Source organism: Gymnogyps californianus, chromosome 1 (assembly GCF_018139145.2).
Source record: "Gymnogyps californianus isolate 813 chromosome 1, ASM1813914v2, whole genome shotgun sequence".
Lineage (NCBI taxonomy): Eukaryota > Metazoa > Chordata > Aves > Accipitriformes > Cathartidae > Gymnogyps > Gymnogyps californianus.
The window spans coordinates 141,380,115-141,394,580 of record NC_059471.1 but is presented as its reverse complement, the minus strand read 5'-3'; the positions used below and the strand labels follow the sequence as shown (position 1 = coordinate 141,394,580).

At 37.2% G+C, this 14,466-nt stretch overlaps 1 protein-coding gene across 2 annotated transcripts in view; it reads right to left on the bottom strand.

The window, feature by feature from the left end:
• SHISAL1 (shisa like 1) overlaps window positions 1-13,460 on the bottom strand; it is a 59,344-nt gene extending 45,884 nt beyond the window's left edge. For both annotated transcript variants that reach the window (XM_050906316.1, XM_050906306.1), the window contains exon 1: window positions 13,414-13,460. The gene's annotated coding sequence lies outside the window, so the exon portion shown is untranslated. The remainder of the gene's footprint in view (window positions 1-13,413) is intronic.
• Between the last annotated feature and the right edge of the window lie 1,006 nt (window positions 13,461-14,466).

Here is a 14,466-nt window from a genome sequence, read left to right as displayed (position 1 = left end):
TTGTTTCTGACAGCTCAAGAGCAACATGATGCCAAATGCTTATGAAATCAGTGCTGTATCATATAAATACTAGGTAGACTACTAATAGGTGTCTACTACAATCTACTGAATCAAATTAAAATCCCAAGACAATTGCACCTGCATGTAACAAAAAGGGAGGGGGTGAAAATCCACTTTATCATGAATAACTAAATTCTGAGTAACATACGTGGGCACAGGAGGGGAGACACAGCGCTACCTACAAAGTGTTTAGAGACAAAAGATTTCTCACTAACAAAAAATGCTGTCTGGCACGAGCAGATTCTCTAAGAAGTCATCTTAGCATATGGAAAACAACAGATCACAAACCTAAAAATCAGTGTAACTTTTGTACAAGAAATCATGATAGTTTATACTGTTATCTGCAAGCATGGTTAACACCCAAAACACTGTATTTGTAGCTTTAAAATAAGTCAGTTCTTGAAAGGTGAAAACAATTAGAAACCATAACACCATGAGGAAAAAACAAGAAGTGCAGAAAACTATAAATGCTAATTAAGAACATTTTTCTAAGCATGAATCCTGTTTGAAAAAGCCACCACCTTTTTTCAGAAGGAATATCATATTAATTAAAACACCAAGCAGACTTAAAGTTAGAATTGCATAAAAAATAATAATACTGAGTATAAGCCAGAAGTTAAGAATGTAGGAGTTTAATCAAGAAAAACAGATACAAAGAACAAGCTATTGCCAATATTGTTAGGAAAAAAGGAATAGGATTTTTTCCTGAGTAAACCAAAGCTGCAGGAATTCTGATAGTGATTCATTACTAGAGGGAAATTGTGGCTTTAGTAACAGTTAATTAAAAAGAGATCAATAAGCACTTCTGTTGTGTATCTGGGAAGAGACAGATGTTTGGTATAGCTGAGACTATTAAATATTTCCATATCAAGAATAATTCAGGATGACATTAATGAGTTGATACTAAGGCTCATAATGTGATATTTGCAATCCTGTGTAATTTGTATCCAGTTATTTTAGAAGAGCTGGCTGGGGGACATATATATCCTTTTTTCAGTTTGTTGGGAAACTATGACAGCTTTCAGAGGACCTGAAGAAACCTATGGACATTTTTAGAAGTAAATGAGATAATCCAGGTAATTACAAGCTTATGAGCGTGATGTGGATCTAGAGAAAGTTAATGGAATGGTTAATACAGAATCAAATTAATAAATAATTAAGGAGAGTAATATATTTAATGCATATCACTGTGGGCTTATGGTAAATTTTCTCTCAGTGTTGTTATTGATGAAGGTAGCTTAAAGACAGTAATAATATAGTAGATTTCCGTAAAATATCTCACTTAGTAGCATGCAATTTGACCAGGCAGTGAAAATGATGCAAAAAAACCCAACAAAAAAACCAACAAGAAAACCCAAACCTTATCAGATGGAAGACTAACTCAGACTGGAAATAAGATGCATGTTTTTTGAAAAGTACAGTCTTGCTAGTAATTGAGTACATACAGCCTTACTGGTAATTTTTTAATCAGTACTGTATGTAGAACTCTAGAAGCTTTTCAGGGAGGGGATGATTTATTCAATTATGTCCAATAGAACTGGCAACAATGAAATTGGCATTTTAATCCAAATCTTGTGATGCTTGTATTTTATTAAGTGCCAGCTGGGAAGATCAGAGTGAGAGACTAGAACACTAGAGCCACACATCAAAGGCCAGGAGAGTGACAGAATCTGTGTAGATGTATAAATATATACATATTTGTGATGATAGGGAAATGCTCCAATTTTATAACTACTGCTTCAGTGATCATTAAATTGAATATGACCACTTTCAGGAGGACAGAGATACAACTAACCATTCACTACCTGACCATTTTGAAAGGTTTTTTTACATGCTGTTGTCTGACTAAAGCAGTGATATTTAGTGCAGTATCATGAGGATGTCTCTGAGCTATTAGAGCTCAATCAGCCAGGTGGAAGAGATGGGCAGAACAGGTGGCATGCTAAAAGAAAGCACCTAGATCGTACAAAGTATTTCCTAATGCTAGGCCACAGAATAGAGACGACAGAAACATGCTAATTAGCAGTGATCTAGCTGAATAACTTTTTATGATTATTATTAGTCAAGACTGACAGGGCACTTTAAAATTAGAGAATTACATTTGAAGGAAAGAGGAAAGGTAGATTTGGTTGTAGTTTCTTTTTTTTTTTTTTTTTTTAATAAAATTTGAGGGCCTGGAGGCTAAGAGATTAGGTTTTCTTTCTTGTTCTGTAAATTAGTGATTGGAAGGGTGGTCTAATGCACCAGGTTTTTTTAATACACCATTTTAAGCTTATTCTTGGTCACTGTGGAGGGAAGAATGACCATCCTTTTCCATATCCTTTGAGATTCCTAGCCTCGCACCACCTCCTCCCTTCTGCTAGCAATCACAAGTATCTCTGCAGCTACATCATAAAGTAGACTAAAGAAACGGTTGAGCAATCACAGTTTTAGAGGCTTTTTTTCACTCTGTGTTTCAACATGTCTACTATGAAATAGAAGAAATGGTCCTTACTCATGTTTTTTAAGTGCTTTGCTATCTTTTCATGGAATAAGGGTTATATTAGGAACACTGCTTTCCCTTGCAGAAGATGCAACAATGAATGATTCAAAGAGAGCAACATTCAAAGGAAAGGTGCTGTAATGTTATGATCAAGGAGAACAAACATTAATATGAGACTCAGCAGGTGGGTGGCTTTTTGTTTCTGCTGCCGAAAAGCCTGCAATTGCACTGTAACTTCTAATCTCACCACCACTACAGAAACTGAACTCGCTTGCCTTTAATCTCCCTCCTCACCATGGACTTTAGGTGCAGGGACCAGATATATGTATCAGATCATTATGCCAGATTTTACTTTTTACTTACACACCGTGACATTTTAGCTCTTACTCTGCTGCTACTTACATTGCTTTGGTTATCCTTACAGTTTTATCTAGCTGTCTTTTCTTGAAGGGAATCAGTGCATCATTGGAAAGAAAAGCTGCCAAGAGAAAGAACCATTTCATGTGGCAAGATTTTTATGTAGAAATAATCTTCCCCTCACTTCGAAGGAAAAGAAAAGCTACGTTTAGAAGAGATGTTTGAGAAACATTGCACATTTTGCATTTTTTCGTTACTAGAAAGAACAAAAGGAGCTAGCAAGAGAATTTATTAAATACATCAGCACTGCCTCACAAGTTAGCTCTCTGTACAGAATAACACAATACGCAATTCAAGAGATCATTTAATCCATCTTTCTGTCACAGGATTAAGTACATCCAACCCATTCTTAGCAGAAGTTCACAGAATCTCCACTACCAGAGGGGTTTTCCAGCCTTTTCAGGCAATTCCCTTCCAGTGTTTCTCTAACCTCACGGCTAGAAAGGTTTTCCTATGTCTAACTTGCAGCTCATTTGCTTTGATTCAAGCCTCTCCTATCCCCAGTGGAGCTGGAGAATGATTTACCTACAGATACATTGGTTACACCTCTCTTTGCATCAGTCTTTAATTAATGCATACAAAAAGTGCTATCATATCTTCACTCAGCCTTTTCTTAGGCTAACAACTTCCTCTTCTTACAATCTTTCCTTAAAAGACATATTTTCTCTACCTCCTATACCTCCTCTTACATCTGGCTCTACACTTTACAGCAAGGTGGTGCGTGTAACTTCAGTATCGTTTCGGTTTCAGTTGTTTATATTTCTTAGTGCCCAGAAGGTCCTAATAAATACCCCAATAGCTGCCAACTCTTCCAAGGTAAATAAAATCACAGCATTACAAAAGTACAGAGAGCCATAGAGCTTCTGCTAATTCTCATAGTTAATCAAAAGGTACATAGGTATATCACTGTTATACCAAGATAGGTACATCTACATACAGACATAACTATATAGGTAAAAACATACCACCATGTGTGACGTAATTGAGGATGACTCCCTCTTTTCACACTAATGTCCAGCAGGCCTTCCAATCTTAGTGAGTACCAGTGATCTGGCCCTGGGAAATCATGCCACAGCAGCAGTCGCAGTGATGGGCTTCCCTCCATTTCTTCCTCCATTCTCTTGGGACATGGTCATCTTTCACAGTTATGATTAAATGATACCTAGAAAAGCTCTGATTTCCATAATCTCTTATTCCCTAGTCTCCTCCTGGAAAACACCCTCACTAACCTCAGACACTTTGTGCAGCTTTGCTGCACTTCCTACGTTGTTGGGACAAGGAGGATCACCAGCAGGGAAATGGCCTCCTCTCAACCTGTTTGCTCATCTGAAGACAACAGACAACACTGGTTGCATCGTGGCAGCAGTAAGGGGATGAATAATATGGCTGAGACAATCACAGTGGTTGAGAAAGCTGTTTAAAATTAGATGGAAAAGAAAAGGCTGTGATCCAAACTTAACTTCTAGTCCAGCTCTGTTCACTTCTCACGTTAAGAGAGGCTTAAAAATGCATCTAGTATAAGTTCATGAATGCTGTTACAATAAAATTACAGTCTTATTACAAAGGCAGCAATGTAACTGGCATGAAAGAAAACCTGATTATTAGGAAAACATGTGGTTTCACACTGCAATAACCTCAAGAAAATGTTTATGAAAAACAGATACTAGTTTTCAGTTGATAGTTGTCTTGAAACGATTGAAACAACCTATGAAAAGGAACTGCTGGTAGAACACCTTTTGGATTATAGTGCAGCATTAACATTACTCAGTCACTCTTCCCTAAAAACATCTTACTACACGTATGCTTGAAGTTAAGCATGTGTGAGTCTCTACACAACTGCAGATAAAGCATTGCAGTTAGGGTTTTAGTATTGCTAAAGAGAAGCAAATTTATATTACACTAACTTGGTCATTACATTCTTCCCCCTTATTTTATAAATTTTAAAATTGAAAATATGAGCTACTTTGTTTTATTTCACCCCCCCATGTTTATTATTTCCCCCAGCTATTCTCCAAACAGTTATAAGGAGACAACATGCATGAGTCCTAAAAAATAAAGCTATTAAGTACAGTCTGAAGAGCATCTTGTGAACTTCAAGCAGTCTATAGCTGTTATAAATAGGACAAGGCCAAGAAACCCATACAGGCTACAACTGTCAACTGTCAAAGCCGCTCATTCACCTCTTGCCTCTTTTACCCCTTTCCCTTTTCACAACACCAACACATTTAGTCAGCCATTGCGTCCTGTCCTACACCTACATCCTGAGAGACACATCATACGCATACAAGTTGGCAATGGACTTTAGCAGTTCCTACCCTGACTACGCAGTACATTGTGCAGTAAAATCTCATACGGAAGTTAAAGGATTCCTTTATTACAAGAGAATTAATTTTAGAGAATCAGTGTTAAATTCAGACCTTTTAATCACAAAATTTAACTGATGAGAAACTTCCCTAAGATAGCACAAAATCTTTACTGACAGCCAAATTCCTCACTGTCTCCATAGCAAAACTAAAGGTATTAAAGATATTACTATAATGTAGCTATAGTGCAACTAAACTTTAACTAATCAATTTCTTGGTGCAATTCATTATGTATTTGCATTTGGTAGGATAAATATTTGATTTCCTGGATTTATTGCTGATGAAGGTCAGAAAATTTTAGATGGTTGTCTGTCCTACAACTGGCCCTTCACTGTACACATTAGATCTCATCTTGGGGAAAAATACCTAAATTACTTTGGGGAGACAGTCAGCTACGTAAAAATAACAGCTGCAGTTGCGATGATTCACTGACACTGGTAACTAACTTCAGCTACAAGTTAGTGGCAACTCTCACTTCTCATAAGCAAAATTCCTTCTGCAGCCAAGAGCTGTAACCTTTCCTAATGCTCTGAACACCACTTAGTTTTGTTAAGAAGACTGAAATATTCATATATTCTCGTTTGCATGTACTGTATCAGCATGAGTGTAAGCAGCTGACAAAGACTTCTTATAGTCATCCAAAATCCTTATTTTTAATTAACTAACTCAGTTCAGATGTATACCTGGATTATTGAATCAAACAAGGCAGCTGAGTGATTTTGTGCAACCAACTTCTAAGATTAGCCACCTGTGTGAGCTGAAACGAGTGCTTCATTAATGAATTAATAAATAAATCTAGTAAGATAACACTATCAAGTCTGGTCTATTCATGGAACAAAGTAATGTGAAACAACTGAATTTTGACTCTGAAATTATGAACGCTCTTGGTCTCCCATGAGGCAGGAATAATAAGGAAACACACCTAGTTTTGTAATAATTTTCTAAGAGGGCTTGAGAGCAGGACAGGATTCATTTTAAAGTGATTACAAATCTCTACTGTTAATCAAGTTATCATTTCAGCTTTTAAGAAATGCAAAGCTCTTCTCTAGGGAAACTTAAGCTTGTGTTTTTGAGCTACTTTCAGTACACGACCAGAGCAAATGTACTTTAATTTAAAATATTACAATTTCCAAGTCTTAAATTAATAATGTAAATTCTACTAGTTTATTGGAAACAGTTTGTCTATGTAATTTTAAAGATGTTATTGAGAAATAAAGTTATGAAGGTAAGATCAGAGGTTTTATAACAGGCATATTTTAAAAATCTCCCAAATCTAATAGACAAATATCACTCATCTCTATATTACAGCATAGCTCTAAAACCTGAGAATATGTGTATCTACAAATATGGCAATAAACCTGGCTAGTGTATTTTTATTATCTGTTTGAGAAAAAAGTTATATATCAACAATTTATCTAGTGAAAAATAAGCGTGAATAAATTTTTGGTTTCACCAATATGTTGTCAGCTGTATATATACAGAAATAAAGAACTACCTATAGTCTCTATGGGAACACTTTTCATACATTTTCCTTTCAAAATGGCCTCTTCTGAAAAATAAACCTTCCTGTGAAAAGTCTGTTGACAACTAAATTTTATTTCATTCGCACGTTCTTGAACATCGTTAATCATTATCTGTATCTAAACAGATTGGTTTCTAACCTTCTGTCACTCTGGGTTTGTAGAACAGTTTCAAAAATTATTTTGCTCAAAAGTGAAAAAATATGAGTAAGTTAAGCTAAAGTTAAAGTGGACTCAGAAAAAAGAATTAATTTAAACATGTCAAATTCAAAGGAATTCAGAATTCTCATGAATACTTTTTTCCTCTTTCCATCAACTTTAGAAAGGATGTTTCCTTTCACAGATATGAATTATTACTCCATTCCTTTACAATCTAAGTAAACATTCCAAGCCCCTGTATGGGTACCGAGTTGTACTTTAACTCTGGCTAACCACTAGGCATCAATCCTTGCAAAGTTACTACCTTAAGCATGCCCTGTCTTACAGCACTAGAGCTAGTGCTTTCTAAAAGGCTCTAAAATGGTTTTCTGGCCTGCAAGTATTGAAATGATAACTTGTGTTCCTGCTCAAAAATGTCACTATGCTATTTAACACATTTTAAAACCAGGACACATTGCAATGGGAAAACCAGCTAATTTTGCTGGCACAGTTAGCTAAGTCAGGAAAGGGTGCAACCCCTGATTAATGTAGCAGCGCTGGAAGAAGCTGCCAGTTGTGGTTAAACTAGCAAAAACACTTTTTTTTTTTTCTTCCCCTCATGAGGATCATTTTACTATGCCAACACAATGTGTAGCTTATCTGACATAGATGGATCTGCACTACAAGTATTTTGGCAGTAGTATTCCAACTTTCCTAAGGAAAACATCTCAACGTGCACTGCAAGGCAGTTCCAAATGTGAACTGAAACACACTAGCTGTCCTAGTGCAGACCTATGTGTAGGCTCATCTACCCTGTGAAGAAATATAGGTTGCTTCCAGTATTTAAGCTGGTTCATCTAGAACCAGCTCAGCTGTCTTTTTACTACAGAGTAGTGTTGATATACCCTTAGTGCTGGCAGCAACAAGGCTTACGAGAAATTAAATGGCCCAGGTAGTCACCTGGGGTGAACTGGCAAAATTCTGCACTTAATCTACCGTGTCCATGTGTGTGGTGGTGGTGGTGTTTCTGGGATGGGTTGGCTCTTGTACGAATTTGTTCGAAGGGCAAGACTTTTTCACTTTTGAAATCTGAAATTAGCCATCAGTGTTCCCTTAAGAGGCAAATAACTCTTTGGATTCCAGGAAATATTTTGGTCAAATCTTGCTCACCCTCTCATTAAAGATAATGATGAAAAACACCCATCAGAGTAAACTGAGAAAGAACTGGCCTTCCTTCTTAAAACATCTGCGATGGTATATTCAAATGTTTCATATACTGAAATGTTTCTCAGTAACATCACAAATGAAGGCTGTTCTTAAAGCAGACTAGAACAGGATAAGGAGCTGTCACTGTACCAGCTATGGAAAAAGGAAACTGTGTGGGAGCGTTGAACCAACAAATGTTGGAGAGAAAAATTGTATGGTAGAAGACGGGAGTAACTTCCTTTCACCTGTTCTTTTGTCTCATTCCTGTTAAACACACCAGCCTCACACTGCAGCAGAAAATGCTGTTTTTCACTGCTATACAATTAAAGAATACATTAAAAAGCTGGTTTTAAGAGCAGTACGTGCCTGTGCCACTGCAACCATCCTAGCTCATAGCCATTCTAATTTAAAAACTTAAATTTTGGAGCCCCAGGAACACTGAACTGTTAACAAGAATTTCATTTTGAAAGTTACAAGGCAGCAGAACCAAGAAAAATGCTAGTGAATCCTTTGTCCTCTCCTCTTAGGCAGAAATACTTGCAGGACAAAAGAAAGGACAATTTTTAGTAGTCAGAACAGCAGGTGTGGAGGTTGCCAAGCAGAAGGAAAAAAGGCATGCAGAGCAACAGAAAAGTGGCTTTCAACAATTTTTTTTTTTTTTTTTTTTTGAGCATGCATTTTTGGAACTGAAAAACCATGTAAAACAAAGCTGTGCTGCTGGTGGTGACATCACAGGCCCCAATCTTTGTTTCACGTCCTTTGTTTTACAGGATGTAAAAAGTGCTTATTTTATGTCTAGCTTGGGGTTTCTGCAGATTTTTTTGCTGTGCATGGAGGTAGGTGCAAGAGAAGCTATATGAAAATACTTGTATAGAATTCCACAGAAGCCCTGTTTCTTGACCTCACGTGGATCAAGCATTGAACACCCCCTCCCCATTGAACCCAGTGGAGTTGAGCAAAAACACAGGAACGTACCAGAAGCATTAACTGCAGATTGAAACCACAATTCATTTAGAAGTGGCTTCCTTTGTTTAATATTTATTTGTATATGCTCAGCGGGCAGGCATACAGCATACACACAGAGCGTACTCCTTAGTGTTCTAAGTACTACAATAGTACCTGTGAAACCTAGTCATGAGCCACTGACATCAACACCGTACTTTGCTCCATACAGCCATGTACCTAAGAAATGGCTTCCACTGGAAACACTTGCCATTTATACATCTATAATTACAGTAGTACACAGAGAACAATCTGTATGGAAGAGATGCTGGAAAGAGACTCTGAAAGCCCCATGTATAGGCAGGGGAGGGAGTGAAGCTCAGCTCACACCAGAAACAGGTTCTGGCATGGTATTCTGCGTCATTCCAGCACAAAGCTGGCACTGATTACATGTGACCGATATGTATGCTTCTCTCTGTATAGTTACTAGAATAGTTTACTTTGTTGAAAAATTCCAATATTGATAGGGATTAGTTTTACGTTTTTAAACAGTGAAGCTTAAAGGCAACAATTAAATGCCTCAAGAATATAACTGCACTAAGTGCCATTATGAAGACTGATGAATATACTTGGTTTCAATCATGGGGCTAAGTCCCACTGGATTTAGCCGGGTGCAAAATTACGTCACTACTGAAATAAGGTTTTGTTGTCAACTACACTTGAAACACAATTTCACCTTTGCTTGGTACATGTGCAAGTCTGGTAGGAAGTCAATGGGCTCACACTATATACTGGAGACTGTAGAACAATCACCCCACATCCCAATCAACGGTAAACGAACCTTAACACAGGCTCATGACTACAAAGCAACTGACTGAGGAATTACCACCCTTGTGGGTGCGTCAGCCCCTGAGCTGACAATTGTGCTCTATGGTGGGAAACAAAGCATTCCTAAAAAAAACATTTACCCATCTCTCTGTAAGCCAGTATTATGCTTCCAGTTTCAGCATCCTTCTAAATCCAACTTACCTCAGCATGCACTAACAGTAAGCACCTTATAACTTGCAGATGGAAAGTACACTGAGTCATGCATAAAGTAAGCATGACCCAGACATGTATTTCTATTCAGATCAATTGGTTTATGCTATGTAAGTTTCCTCTGCATCGAAAAGGGCATTTATTTCTGCATCTTGTGCAAAGTAACTTTACCGTAGTGTTTTGATTAGCTCCTTAGCTAACTTATAATTAAGTTCCAGGGTAAAATACCAGCTTTACTGAGGTCAGTGGGAATTTTGCCTTGAAGTCAACAGGATCAGCTTTTTACATGAGATGCTGACATCCGTAGTAACAAACCGCTACTTGTCTTCCGGTTGCAGTACCCAATAGTTCCATTTGACAGAACCTTCTGAAATGGTTCCTCTGACAGTGACATTCATTTCCTATTTACCTTACAGACCAGTATATAAAACATCATCAACAGAACATATCAAGTCCAAATAATTCATATGTAAGGAAGAAAGTATGGCATTCATCATATATGTCACACAGCAAAGATATTACTAGCAAGCAATATTGCAGTCATGGAGTCCATTTCTTCTCCCAGATATTTTAGAGTCTAAACAAATGAAAAAAGACAAGTGGAGAGGTGGTACTATTTCTGTTTTACAGAAAAGAAGCTGATGCACAGAGCAGTTACGGTCATAAAGGAAGAATACATCAGATTTGAGAACTGTCTATCAAGTTTCTAGGTCTAATGCCTTAAACAGGAAACACTGATTAAAAATGCCATGCTCCTATGAGAACTGACGGGGGGGGGGGGGGGGGGAGGGGGAACCCCAGACCCATTACCTATGAGAATATAAACTCACTTGATGTTTAAATGATTTTTGTAAAGTTTACATACAAAAGAGAGCATGGCTAGGTAATTCTGCTGTACCCTACTTAGTAATGGTCAACTCTGAAGTCATTATAAGCCATAGTGATGCCTTCCATACTAGTAAAGTTGGAAAGTGGCAGTCAGAAGTCTAACTTACAATTTTCTGATGGGAACTAAACGCCAGCCACTGTATCTTTGAGATACTCCTACAAAGTCTCTGACCCAGAGAACTTAAAAGAGAATTATTTATCCTGTGTATAATTAAATACACACCTCAATTTACTGAAAGATTGTGATGAAAGGGTACAGGGATACCAATATCACTTTAAACCATCCTTGCAGAAAACAAGCTTAGAATCTTTGAAAGGTCATACTTAACCTCCACATTCAGAGACAGTGAGGAACAGGACACAACTTGGACATGTTAAAGCAGCGAAACAAGAATGTAGAGTTTTAAATCACAAGAATGATTTTAAAAATGAGATGCTTTGTTTCTGGAAATTCTGGCTGAATAACTGCATTTCCTCTCTGCAGTAATACCACATCATATGCATTACCTCATCACAGTCTATGTAAAGAGTCCCTTATTGGCACAGGGAACAGTTTCTCACAGTCTGGTCCCAATGACCCATTCTTTTGGGTATTTTAGCAATACGAAATTAGTTACATTTGTTAAGTGACAATTTTATTATCCTGTAATACAGATAGTTTTAGCTATTTTGCTTGAAAGGGGAACACAGAAAACTTATCATAAAACCTGATCACAAAACATACAACAAAAAAAAGCTGGTGCTACAGCATCTAAGGCGGGGGGGGCACAATATGCATGCAAATTTTATGAGCAGAGTATTATTTTAATCCTAGTATCTCAATGCATTTTCAAGGTCTGTTCCCAAACATCGTATCTATTGTAACAAAATTTTTTTCACCCTCTTGTCTAATAAAAATATAATCTTTTTGGCAGCCGCCACAGATGCTCATTCTGCAGTGATCTTCTTTTCACTAACCATAAGGCCTTTGATGTCCACTGTGTAATGTATTTATCAGTATGGATGAAGTCATATACCCCAGACAATCAATTGTGCCTTGGGACAGCAAGTTACATCCAAAATATACCGAAATATGAAATCCTTAGAACTCAAATGTTGCTGAACTGAATCTAATGGAGTCTGTCAAGAGCAGAGGGGCTTTTTATATTTAGAATTAACCCACTTCAGCTACAGGTTCCAAACCTGAATTCCAGCCTTCCCCCAAATAAAGAGGTCTGATATGGAGAAAGAAGGATTAAAATCTGCCTTCCTTCTTTTACCTGGAATGACAACTCAGAGACATCTCTGGAAAACTCTGGAGGAAAGATGGCTAATGTATGAAGAGGCAAAGGAGGAGATGAGATAGAAACTAAGTGACAGTGTAATGGAAAATGGGATCATCCAAGTAAGGAAACAGGAGCCAGATGCAGAAGTGATTTCTCCCCTCCTGTATAACCTTATTCTATTCCTTCCCATCTTCTACCTCCTTCAGCTGCCTAAATCATGATTTAGTCCCTCCAGCCAAAATGGTGGGAATAGAAATGACCAGATGACTTCTGAAGAACCCTTCCTGTTCTTTAATTTTATTCGTTCTAGTTGCCTCTAAAATCCTCCTCTACCTCCCCATCATCTCTAAGTTCATTGACACATGATCTTTTCTAGCCAAAAATCAAAGTCAGCAGTCCGTCCCTCAGCTTCCTTGGCAATCACTGTCTTCTACGCTATTAAACATACTGCTTTGGTTTGTGGTATTTGAACAAAGGCCATATATTACTCTGTATTCTCCTTGTTGTCGTATTTTCTCTCTCCAAAAAAATCCTTATCTTGGTTAACCCCCTTACCCCTGAATCCTCATGTTTTAATACCTAGACTTCAACATCAGTTAAAAGGGTAAGCATAGACTGCAGCATGTTTTGGTGTAATTTGTGTCACGTAATTACCATCTAGGATTATGGTCCTATTCAGGCACCACAACAATGGTAAAGGAGGCTTTTCAGCCTTTTCCAAGGGCCTTTGAATAGTCAGTGCATCAGCTTTTGTAGCTACTGTAGGTCTTAAATGTAAGCATAAGTCAAACAAACTTTTAAATATGTTGTCAAGAAGTTTTGCTTTAAGCAAATAATCTAGATTTGTAGTTATAGCAAAATGCAGCAAATAAACACAGTCCTCCTAAGAGGGCTTAGCCAATCCAAGGTCTTTCACGCAAAGATATAATTTATTCTTATTTACCATCTTATCCATCCTACACTAATACAATGGAAAAATTTTAATTGTCCTGGCCACAATACTGAAAAATATCTAAGCATTGAAATCTTACTGATTACAGGAAATCATCTGCCCAAACAAGGGTTTACATAGTTTTCAAAAGCCAGAATAATACCTTATTCCATGTGCATGAATTTTGAGGGTTTCTTCTGCCTCTTCTTTGCATTGAGACACTGTTCACCTTGCTGCCTCATCCTAAAATGTGTATACATGACAGATTTAAACATAGCAGAAGTAAAACATTAGACTAATCACTGGAACTGCAACAGGGTTTGGTTTTTGTTTGTTTTGTTTTGTTTTCCCTTCCAGGTAGCGTTACACCTTGCTACAACGGCTAGAACTTTAATCATCCTAGTTTTCTGCTCACTGGCCAGGCTGGTAGCACTATCAGATGGCTATACTCTAGATAGCTAAGTTCAGCTCTGTTCTTTCAAGCCAGTGGTCTAAATTTCTTTCACATGTAGTTTAACTCATAAGAATTTACATGAGTTCTTGTTCTTAAGAAGTCGTCTTTGAGGAAAAGAGCTGTTTTCCTGCTTGTTCATGGTGTAAATCAAAATAGGACATTTTGATTATAGTGCATGCACCAAAAAATAAGTTTTATAACAAGAATAATAATTTATAAAGTCAGCTAAAAATGACTATTTTTTAAATGAGAAATGTTTCATATTCTAGATGTAGACACATGAGAACAACAGAAAAAACCCCAAAATTTTATTCTAGAAACATCCAAACACTTCTTTTATTTCTCTCTAATTTATAGAGCGAGAGAAATACACACTGTCCTGGGTCAAACGAAACATTCCGGGTTGACTTAACAGTTGTGGGGTTTTTTTCCTCCTTGAAAAGGCAAAACCACTTCTGTTTAACCCTATTTAATGTCACTCCATTCCTCATATAATATGCTTTAATTTTTCCATATGGCCACTGACTCAGAAATCTAATTCTAATGCCAACTTCATTACACTGAAGTCAATGACAAAAGTTTCAATATAAGAACACAAAATGGAAGTTTTGATTCTAAACAGTAGATTCTTAGAGGTATTTCAGTAGGTTAGAAGAGGCTACAGTGAAATTCCTACAGAAAATTTGGCTGTCATAAAAGTCATATGTCAAATCCAGTTTTCCTTCTGCAGAACAGACTGTTAGATATTTGAAAGTGAACATA